Source organism: Vulpes vulpes, chromosome 14, assembly GCF_048418805.1.
Source record: "Vulpes vulpes isolate BD-2025 chromosome 14, VulVul3, whole genome shotgun sequence".
Classification (NCBI taxonomy): domain Eukaryota; kingdom Metazoa; phylum Chordata; class Mammalia; order Carnivora; family Canidae; genus Vulpes; species Vulpes vulpes.
Window position 1 is genome coordinate 59433954 of NC_132793.1, and position 12262 is coordinate 59446215.

Here is a 12262-nt window from a genome sequence, read left to right on the forward strand (position 1 = left end):
AATTAAAACAGAACAAAGCACAACACCCTTTTCTGGCAATTCATTTGATTCCAACATATTTATTCCAAAGAGAAAAGTGCTTTGTCAGTCTGATTGGGAAAGAATTAGCAGCTTAGACGTGTGTGAATGATTTTCCTCCTCTCAAATTTCTTGACTCTATTTTCCTCGGCTAAATATTTCTTGACTCTGCTCTGGTTCACAAGTAACACTGTAGTGAGGCGCAGAGGTAGGGAGAAAGAAAAAAAATGTGCAAATCCCAAAAGAAATAAATTCAGAATCGAGCCCGTTTTCCCCCGACACACACACAAAATGCTAACTTTTCCAACTGCCATTGAATTGGAAGTCTGGTGGACTAATAAGAACGTCTACCTATCCATTCCTGTGTCATCTACCTTTCATCCGTCTATTTAATTACATGCTTGGTAAATGACTTGCACTTTCAGCCAACTTGCTTTCCTTCACATTGAAATTCTATGATACCAGGAAGCTGCCACTATATTCATCTTTCTGGTGAAATACTCTAATTTGGCACCTGCTAATAGATATTGTGGCTGCCTAGAAAGTCCCAAATTTGTTGCATAGATTCTTAGAGGTGACTCTGTCTGACCAGCCTGCTACTGTATAAACTGGAAAGAATAAATCTGAGAAAATCCATAGCATTTATCTTGATTCGCCATTGTGGGAGCAGAAGGCTGTGTAACAGTAATGTTTACAGGCTGTGGTTTCAAATACTGTGGCATGCTTCATTGTGCTGGTGAAAAATATCGACCGTGAACATCATAATGAGTTGAGTAGGATCTGAACCATGTCAGACAATTGAAATTCTCACAGAGCACATGTTTTTACAGAGGCTGCAGAGCTTTGTTTCTAGATACCTTCCTTTTTATTGAATCAACAACTGTATATAACATACATGCTTAGTCTTGCTTTTCCACATAAATCACTCAATGACTAGGGTTAATTGAAAAAGAAATACAAACTACGTTTCTAGAAAATGCCAAAAATGATCACATTCTTACTTTGTTATTTGGAATTTGTATGCTAATCTCTAAGTGCATAAATATACATGTGGTTGGATTATAGCATGTGATTAGATTAATGCATTTTTTTTCTGTCATAATAAGTGAAAGCAGAGCAGAGCCCAGGAAGAAAAGTATCCACTAACGCTATTGGCTGGCTAATTAATCTACAGCCTGATCAGAGCAGTCTTCCCAAAGACTCAGGCAGGGCCTCATTGTTTTGTGTGAAGTTTTGCTTTAGTTCTCCGATATAATCCCCTCTCGGGGGTCACCTATCATCATCCAGTTAGCTAAGACAATGTGAACAATGAAGAGTTTCACTTCTCCAATCTTTCTGTCCATATGAGGTCTCTACTACACGTGATACTGCAAATTTCTTAAAGGGGAAATTTAGGAGTTGAGAAGTTCCTATTTGTTAACATTTTAATGAACTTGGAATAATTTTCTTTTGGAAATACACTAAGTTATTTGTTATTAAGGACACAATGTTTGTGCGTCTCCCTCACCTGTCAAAGTCACATGTTGAAGCTCTAACCTCCAATGTGAGTGTATTTGGAGATGGGACCTCTAAGGAAATAATTATAGTTAAATGAAATCATGAGGGAGAAGAGTCATGATCTGATAGGTTTAGATAAAATCAGTATCTTTATTTTTTTAATATTTTTTTTATTTTTTTAAATTTAAATTCCATGAATTAACATACAATGTATTATTGGTTTCAGAGGTAGAGGTCAGTAATTCATCAGTCTTATATAATACCTAGTGCTCATTACATCACATGCCCTCCTTAATGTCCATCACCTAGTTACCCCAACCCTCCACCCCCCTACTTTCCAGAGACCCTCAGTTTGTTTCCTATGATTAAGAGTCTCTTATGGTTTATCTCCCTCTCTGATTTAATTGTCTCCCTCTCTTGTTTAATTTTTTCCTCTCTTCCCCTATGATCTTCTGTTTTGTTTCTTAAATTTCACATATGAGTGGGATCATATGATAATTGTCTTTCTCTGATGGATTTATTTCACTTAGCATAATACCCTCTAGTTCCATCCATGTCATTGCAAATGGCAAGATTTCTTTTTTTTTTTTTTTTTTTGATGGCTGACTAGTATTCAACTTTTTGAGGAACCTCCATACTGTTTTCCAGAGTGGCTACACCAGCTTGCATTCTCACCAGCAGGGTAAGAGGGTTCTCCTTTCTCTGCATCCTCACCACATCTGCCATTTCCCGAGTTATTCATTTTAGCCATTTTGACTGGTGTGAGGTGGTATTTCATGGTGGTTTTGATTTGTATTTCCCTGACACCAAGGGTTGGGAACAGACCTCAATATCATAAAAGCCATACATGAAAAGCCCACAGTGAATATCATTCTCAATGGAGAAAAACTGAGAGCTTTTCCCCTAAGGTCAGGAACACAGGAAGATTGTCCACTATCACCACAGCTATTCAACACAGTACTAGAAGTCCTAGTCTCAGCAATCAGACAACAAAAAGAAATAAAAGGCATCTGAATTGGAAAAGAAGTCAAACTCACTCTTTGTAGACAACATGATACCCTATATGGAAAACCCAAAAGGCCACATCCGAAAATTGCTAGAACTCATACAGGAATTCAGCAACCTGGCAGGATATGAAATCAATGCACAGAAATCAGTTGCATTTCTATGCACTAACAATGAGATAGAAGAAAGAGAAATTAAGGAGTTGGTCCCATTTACAATTTCACCCCAAACCATAAGATACTGAGGAATAAACCAAAGAGGCAAAGGATCTGTACTCAGAAAACAATAAAGAGAAAAAAAAAAAAAGAAAAAGAGAACAATAGAGCAGTCATGAAAGAAATTGAAGAAGACGCAAAGAAATAAAAAAATGTTCCATGTTCATGGATTAGCAGAACAGATATTGTTAAGATGTCTATGCTACCTAGAGCAAGCTATACATTCAGTGCAATTCCTATCAAAATACTCTCAACTTATTTCACAGAGTTGGAACAAATAATCCTAAAATTTGTATGGAACCAGAGAAGACCCCAAATAGCCAAAGGAATGTTTAAAAAGAAAACCAAAACTGGTGGCATCACAATTCTGGACCTCAAGCTGTATTACAAAGCTGTAATCATTAAGACAGAGTGGTACTGGGACAAAAAACGACACCTAGATCAATGGAACAGAATAGAGAATCCAGAAATGGACCCTCAACTCTATGGTCAACTAATCTTTGACAAAGCAGGAACAAATATCCAGTGGAAAAAAGAGAGTCTCTTCAACAAATGGTGCTGGAAAACTGGACAGCCACTTGCAGAAGAGTGAAATTGGACCATTCATTTCTTCACACACTACACAGAAAGCAACTCAAAATGGATGAGAGATCTAAATGTGAGACAGGAATCCATCAGAATCCTAGAGGAGAACACAGGAAGCAATCTCTGTGACCTTGGCCACAGCAAGTTCTTACTAGACACATTTCCAAAGGCAAGGGAAACAAGCAAAAATGAATTCTTAGGACTTGGTCAAGATAAAAAGCTTCTGCACAGCTAGGGAAATAGTCAACAAAACTAAAAGATGACCTACAGAATGGGAGAAGATATTTGCAAATGACATATCAGATAAAGGGCTAGTATCCAAGATCTATAGAGAATTTATCAAACTCAACACCCAAAGAACAAATAATCCAATCAAGAAATGGGCAGAAGACATGAGCAGACATTTCTCCAAAGAGGACCTACACATGGCCAACAGACACGTGAAAAATCCAGAGCGCTTGCTAGCTCTCTCTCTCTCTCCCTTTCTCTCCTTCTGTCTGCGTAAACGTAGAATGAAGAGGTCATGTGAGCACACAGCAAGAAGTGTGTGTTTTCTTTCTTCAGAAGAAAACCTATCTTGCTGGCACTGTGATTTCGGATTTCACAGCCTCCAGAGCTACGAGAAATAAACTTCTGTTATTTAAGCTACTCAGTCTATGATATTTTGTTCTGGAGCTCCAGGCAGGCTCCTACACCTGTAAACTTGTATGAAATGTGAGAAAATAGGAAATTTAGGGACAAGGGTGGCTGTGGCACATTATCAGTGTGGTAATTAAGATCTCAGACACTAGAGTCATTCAGAACAGCTTTCTCATTTTCCTTGTTTTGTCACCTCACCAGACTTTAGTTTCTTCATTTGCATAATTGGAACAGTAATGGATTCTTCCTAATGAGACTGATCATTTGTGTAATAGAGTCACGGCAAGCCCTGAAGTGCTCAGTTAATATTAGCTATTATTACTATTACTATGAATGAAAATAGACAAAACATTGCGTCAATTTCATGTACCGAAAATGAACAGATGTGTTTATTATCTTTCATAAACTAAAATCAGAAATGCCATACTCATAAAAGATTTGTTACAACTCTGATTTAATAGTACAAGTGAAACCAAGTTTTTCTTTTTCTTTTGGAATTGTATTGGTGGCAGAAATAGTTGATTTTTCTGCAATTTTTTTAATAGTATACTAAAATGGCTTTTTTTTTTCCCCAGTGTAGGTCCGATGGTGTGGTAAGTACCTAATAACATATTCCTTATTCTGAAGAATAATTATCTGTTTTGATAGCAAGATATTTGCAAACTCATTGCAACTAACTTCTTGAAAGTGACACAAGTCACACAATAAACGGATAATCATTAAGGCATGTGGAGAACACCTATGTTCCAGTCAAAGCTGTTGGAACACTGATGTTGTGTTAGAAATGGGCAGAACCTGGGGAGGAAGGGTCCCCCCAGCCAGTCTAGCCCCATGGAAACGAGAAGCCTGCAGAGGTTTGGAATGTGGTACGTAAACTATAATAGTGACCAAACCTAGACTTTTGAAAGAATGGGGATAAGAAACCTTCTGGGTATCTGTCTACCGGGGCAATTGAGTTTTTTATTTCACGACTTGGCAAAATTATATTTGCTGTTAATAGAATCACGTGCAAAAGCCAGTAAAAGAGAAAAACCCAGCACATCCATCGTTTCCCGACTTGCAGAAAATTTGTGGTTGATGGTTAATCTAACACCACAAAAAAACAGTTTTTGATAATGGGTCAGTGGCAGGAGCCCTGCCTTGGAGTCGTGGAATGTTTCCACCAAATTTTATTAGAGAATGCCCTTTCCTGAGAAACTAATTAATTAAGGAAAGACCAGACAAATAAACTGCTATCCTTCGGAACGGACAGGACTGCAGAGAAGGGCAGCCTGACGACTAATGAATTACACAGTCTCTTCCACTCGGAGACATGTCCTTTGATTAGTGTCCAGGGCTGTTTGCGAGGGGACCCGCAGTTTATGGCTCTGTCCCTTTCTGAGCTTTGTAAGAGGTAAGACACATTGGTCAGTATTTCTCACAAACCAAGTGTATTTCTTCCAATTATCACAACTAAAATCGACACCAAGCAATTTAGAGGAGAAACTAATTTAACCTTCAAGCATTTCAAGGTGCTGCTCTTTAAACTGCTTAATGTAGATCTCTGTATCACAATGATTGACAAAGAATTATCAGTGTCACCATAGGGACCAGAAGTGCTTTATACAGTCCTAAAAGGATCTGACACATTTTTCAAAAGACAGACCCCACTGTTACCACCTGCAGTTAAGAGATTTCAGTTCTTTGGTGGCTCTTATCTCTAGCAGTCCTTGATCTTCATATTTTAAGATGTGTTTCACTGGTGAGAGGAAGAAAACCCCTTTTCTATTGTTCAATAGTTTCACTGTTTATCTCAGCCTTACAAATGACAGTTGAGGTGACTGCCTATCCCATTTGTTTCTGGTGTGGCTCTAGTTCAAGACCCTTTGAATACTAACAGGCTGGCTAGAATGCTGCCAATGAGCCCAGACACTTCGTAGAGAGCAGAATTGAAAGCCAGAGTCCTATTATAAACACAAATGCTCCCTTTATGCTGAACTCTGGGCAGTTGGGACTTGGACAACAGTTGAAACCTTTGCCTTCAACCTTGAGAATAAAATCATGAGGGTAAGAAAGCAAAGGGCCTCTATTTCCTGGAGGCCATGATGTAGGATTCCAAAATGGATGTTTGCTTCTCTCCCATTCTCCCCGCCACCAAATGTGCAGGATCAGCTATGCTCTCCCATGAATTCAAAGAATCTTGTTACAAAAGGCAAATATTTTTCTTCGGGTGAGTAAATAAACATAACAAATCTGAGCAAATATCGGTTCATAATTCCTTCGGTGCTACATTCCATGTGCTCTAAAGCTCTTTCTTGAGTTCGGGTAGAGAGGTTTACATTTTTTTTGTTCAGGCAGGTTTTTTGTTTGTTTTTTTGCCTTTTTTTTTTCCTTAAATACATGAATTGAGGCAATAAAATTAACTAGACTGAGGTTGGGTGAGTCTAACTAATTAGTCTACAGCCCTCCTAAGTCTGACTTAGGTTTTTTTGACTAATGCTGCTTATCAGCTTCATTTGGTGACCAGTGTGGGCAAACATCCCCCTGATGTGGGAAGTGACTCAGAAGTCAGAATTATTCAGACTATGTTGCTCAGTGACACCAGTCTCTCTCTTTTGTTTTTCCCAACCTTTTGTTCTGAAAAATTCCAACCCTCCAGAAATGTTGAAAGATAGCACAATGAACACTCATATAACTCTTTACTTAAATTCACAAATGGTTAAATTGATAACATTTGTGTGATCTTTATTATCTATCATCTATCTATCTATCATCTATCTATCTATTATTTATCTACATAAATATATATCCTTTCCGATTTCCTTTTTTCTTTGAGCCATTTGAAAATAAAGTTAACATCATGTTACTCCTCTTCTAAATATCTCAGTATTAGTCATCTAAGAACAGACATTTTCCTACATTATCACAATGCCATTTTCATTCCCAAGAATTTAAAAAGTGATGTAATACACAATAATTTCTTAGATAGAATACAGATTAAAAATTTTTAATTATCCTTTCAATGTCCTTTATAGCTTTTTCAAAATCCAGTCAATGTTCATGTATTACTTTTAGTTGTGATATATTTCTAGTCTTCCTTAATTTGAAATCACTTTCTACAAAAAAAAAAAAAAAATATTTATTTATTTATTTATTTATTTATTTATTTATTTAGAAAGAGAGAGAGCAGAAAGAGGAGGGCCAGAGGGGGAGAGAGAGAGAGAGAATCTCAAGCAGACTCCCCATTGAATGTGGAGCCTGATGCAGGACTTGATCCTACAACCCTGAGATCATGACCTGAGCTGAAATGAAGAGTCAGATGCTCAACAAACTGAGGTGAGTAACCACTTTTTATCTTTTATGATAGAACATGCTTCCCCGGTACCACTTTTTGTCTTTTATGATAGAACATGTTGAAGAATATAGTCCAGTTGTCTTTGGATAGCTCCCAGTTCAGATTTCACTGATTATTTCCTCATGATTAGATTCTAGAAATTTTGTTGACAATACTACATAAGTGGCATTGTATACTTGCCCTTTCATCATTTCTGAAGCACATAATATTAAACTTAATCACTTAGTTAAGGCAGTTTATGAAAGCTCTCTTTTTCATAAAGGCATGTTTCTCCTTTATGAATTAACTAACCTGTGGTAATTCTTTGTCATCATATAAATTCTGTGAATATTCTGTTTTCTAGAAAACTTTCACCAAATGATTTTAGCATCAATGGCTTTACCCAGAATGGGCCCCCAAATAATGATAAAGATGGAGATATATATAGACTCATTTTTCTACTTCTATGGGGGGATAAAGACTTAAAGAAGAGAATACATTCCCTTACCTGCTTGCACTTATGACTTCTCCAGAATCACCTTCCGTCCACTTCTCACTAGGCATCATGTCTGTAAGAATTATAAAGATTAACCAGATAAAGGGGCAATTTTATTAATATAAATTTATTTTATAATTTCAAAATTATAGCATTTGCTTTTATTAATCCAATTTGTGAGAACCACGAGCCTGTCTTAATGGTGTCTCTGTATGGTATTTGCAGTTATTCAGTTTTAACACCCAATTTATAGTTGAATTTTGTTTGGTTATCCGGTAAGAAAAACAAAAATACCAATTTTGTAAAAGCAGATTATTGTGAAGTGTCAAGATGTTTTTAATAAACCATTCTGGAAGCCTGAAAGTGATGTAAATGACGTGTTTTTTTTTTTTTTTTTTTTTGAGTTGCATGGAATAACAATATTTTTAAAATAGCTTGTATTCCTTATCAATAAATGTGATAGATTAGGAGTAATCTAAACCTAAAATGATGGTTAGAGCTAATTATAATTTAATGTTATCAATGTGTTATGAATTTGCTTGTTGTTGGGAAAGTGACATAAGCAGATATACCTAAGTTTTGTCTGGCATATAATTGAACATAAACCACATTTGTTGCCATAAAAATGTATAGTTTTTGTTTGGATCAACTGCTATAGGCCTGATTTTGAATAAGATTAACATAAAAATAACTATTCTTGTTCAGCACCATATTCAAATGTATATGAAAAAAAATACAGGTTAGCTTCACATTAAAGTACTGGACCAGGTAGCACTGATGAAGGGCTTGAAGGTTTCTGATGTGTTAAAGCCAGAGTCCTGTGATGGCCCACAGGCCTCTATTCTTTCCTTAGCCTCTTTTCTTTCTATTTCCCTCTTGATTCAGCCCACGAGGCATACTCCTTCCTGCCTCAGGGCCTTTGGATCTGCTATCCCTCTGGCTCCCTAGCCTACTTCCTTCAAGTCTTTAGTAAACTACATCTTTTCAGATAGATGTATGTACTCTAATCTCGTGATTGATTTTGTAGCCTCTGCTTAATTTTCCTGTTACCCTTTAACATTTTTATATGTATTTTACCTTTTATGTTTCCTTTTTCCTTCCTTCTTTCATTCTTTCTCTTTTCTTTTCTTTTCTTTTCTTTTCTTTTCTTTTCTTTTCTTTTCTTCCTTTCTTTTCTTTTCTCTTCTTTTCTTTCTTTTCTTTTCTTTTCTTTTCTTTTCTTTTCTTTTCTTTTTTTCTTTCTTTTCCTTTCCTTTCCTTTCCTTTCCTTTCCTTTCCTTTCCTTTTCTTTTTTTCTTTTCTTTTCGCTACCACTACTGGAATGTAACTTTAATGTAGGGCAAGGAATTTTTCTGTTTCTGTTTATTCCTGAATTCTGAGACCTGAGAATTGTTCTCAACATATAATATGCACTCTGGAAATATTTGTTAAATTAGTGAATACTATACTTTAAAATAAAGATATGCATGTTTTATATATAAAATATATAGTACTTATTTTAAAAAGTGAAATTCATGTCAAATGTTTGCAAACTCTCTGAAGGGCTATGTAGAACCCTAGGGTTTTATAAGCTTAGTTTGAAATCAATTGCTAAAGTCTTTATTCTTCCCCTTATTTCTAGAAATTGAGGGTCATGTAGAAAGCCCAGGAGTGAGGTGAGGAAAGCAAACTTGTGACATCCTTCTAACCTGTTTCTTTCAACAAAAGGTATCACAAAATATATCACTGCTATATATCAATATTCTCACCTAACTGTTTGATTCCATTCTAAATGTAAATAAAAATTATAAAACCACCTTATTTCTCCCTCTAATACAACTTAAAGCTGCATTATTAAGAAATTATAGAACAGTTCCCTTCCTAAGCTTTATGCAGATTATTAGAACTGGAATGGCTTTTAGTCATCATCAAATACAGATGCCTCATTTCCATGTTAGATGACAGGTCTCAAGAAGTTGCATCTTGCTCTGAATCATCTAGCCAATGAGTAGAAACCAACCAAGATTAAAACCAGTGTTTTTGGAGCATAGTTGAGTTCTCTCTTCAATATGTTAATGAAATGACATGCTCTGGTTTTATAACAACATGGAGCCATTTAAAAATAGAACAATAGTATAGTGGCTCATCCCTTCATAAAAAGGGCTGGCTTAGAGAAAGGATCACACTAAAAGGACACGTTCAGGTGTCCTCCTGCACTGAAAGGCCAGTCTTCTATCTCGTCTGTTCAGATGAAGAGTCCAAGAACCCACTCAAACACTATTTTCATCACCCTTGTATTCAGGTTCACTGAAGAACTTGGCATTCTTTAAAAGAAAACTTTTTGCCAAGGAAGAGGGAGGTACACCAAACTTGTAAGAAGAATTGGACTTAAAAAAGGGGAATATCATTCAGTTTTTTTTTGTTGTTGCACCAGTGAAAGCAATACTGACAAGATAGAATCAACAGTATGCCAGCTGATAAGTTCTCTGATATCCTCCAATATAATATTTGCATTGTAGAAGAGAGCTTCAAAGCAGGTAAAAATGTGGAGGAGATCTGAATATAATCATGTTTAAGAGCAGTTTTGAAGATTACATACTTTCTGGTTTTCAGAGTCTCATTAGTTTCGTTTTTCAAAATATGTAGGTAAGGAAATGTGAATGTGGCTTTTCATCAGTGGAAAATCATTATGAAATTGTATTGGAAAAAAATCAGTTTTTAAATTTTTTTCTGGGCAGCCCAGGTGGCTCAGCAGTTTAGCGCTGCCTTCAGCCCAGGGCCTGATTCTGGAGACCTAGGATCGAGTCCCACGTTGGGTTCCCTGCATGGAGCCTGCTGCTCCCTCTGCCTGTGTCTCTGCCTCTCTCTCTCTCTCTCTCTCTCTCTCTCTCTCTGTGTCTCTCATGAATGAATAAATAAAATCTTAAAAAAAAAATAAATAAAATAAAATAATTTTTTTCCCAATACATTCAGATCCAGAAAATTATTTAATGTTATAAAACCCATATTTAAATATCCAAATAATTTGTAGAAAAGCTAAAATAAAATAAAAAAACTTCAAATGAAGTGTAAGTTTGTGAAGATTTGTCTTCTTCATATATTATCCTGCCATAAACCTTTCTAGGGTGGGAAGGAGAGCCTCAGACCAGGAGGGCTGTGGGAGAATGTAATGGTACCCAGATCTGTGGAGTACATACCCAGACTTGGTCTTTCTCTGTGTCATTAGCCAACATCTTGTGAAGTATAAATAAAAATGCATTTTTGCTTATGTACACTTAAGTAATATTAATGTTTTCAAGTTTGTTCATTTAAAATACTATTTTTATTTTACCTTTGTTTTTTCTATTTTTTTCCCTAGGGATTAAAAACGATGCACAAGAATATACTAGTGATATGAAGAATGTAATAATATGGGAGGATAAAGAGTAAACTAAATACTTCCTTCTGGATCCTGTTTTCTGTCCAACCCCACCCCTGTCCTCAAACCTCTTCACTCTTACATCATACTCAGAAGCAAATCTCTGGAATGGCTTTGATTTTAGTTCCAGTGGTTGAATTTTGAAATAGAAGGGAGAATGGAGAAATAGTAAAACAGACTATTAGAAGTCTGGATTCACATAGATGCTTAGTATTCCCACTAAAACTATTGGCCTGCCTTTGAGAGTACAAAATCATAAAACGACTTTGGAAAATCATATAGTATAATATACTGAAGTTGACCTAGCCATTCCCTATAAAACCTTTGGGATTAGAAATGAGACAAGAATTCTTGCACTCATCACTTCTATTCAACTTTATATTATAGTTCTAGCTAGAGAAATAAGCTTTAAAAAAGAAAGTGTGATTGGAAAATAATAAATTAAATTGTCACTATTAGTGGATGTTGCATTTCTTCATATAGAAAATCTCGTCTATAGATATGGTTAGTATAAAAGCAATCAGTTTTATTTCGAACCAATTGAAATGTCCTTTACAAATAGCATCAAGAAGTATTAGGCAAATCCTCAAAAAAGAAAACTAAAAAACATTATTGAGATGATCATAGACTTAAATAAGTGGAAGAATGTTCATCGATGAAGACTCAATACTTTGAAGATATCAATTTCCCCTAAATGAATCTATAGACTCATTGCATTTTCACTCAAAATCTCAGTATTTTTTCTGTGTGTGTATGTAAATTAAAAAGCTGATTCCACAATTTATATGCTGAATCAGAGGGTCCCCAAAGAGCCAAGACAATCTTTAAAGAAGGACAAAGCTGAGAAATGCAAGCTACTGAACATCAAGGCTTAACATGAAGTTAGAACAATTAAGACATTGACCTTGTACAAATTATACCCGAAAACCCAGTGTAAATAAATAGAAAAACCAGAAAGATTCGCACACAGATGCTATGTGACACAGTCAGCACTGCAGAGCAGTGGGGAAAGAACTGCTCTTTCAATGAGGTGCTGGGTATATTCAGTATCTGTGCACAGTGGGGGCGGGAACTTGACAAGCTCATCTCCTCTCACC

At 36.0% G+C, this 12262-nt stretch overlaps 1 long non-coding RNA gene across 1 annotated transcript in view; it reads right to left on the reverse strand.

Annotated features, from left to right (window-relative positions):
• The window catches only part of LOC140595296 (uncharacterized), a 141417-nt gene that overhangs the window by 71015 nt on the left and 58140 nt on the right, over positions 1-12262 (reverse strand). Inside the window, exon 2 of the long non-coding RNA XR_011996793.1 lies at positions 7781-7841. This is a non-coding gene — a long non-coding RNA (uncharacterized lncRNA). The remainder of the gene's footprint in view (positions 1-7780; positions 7842-12262) is intronic.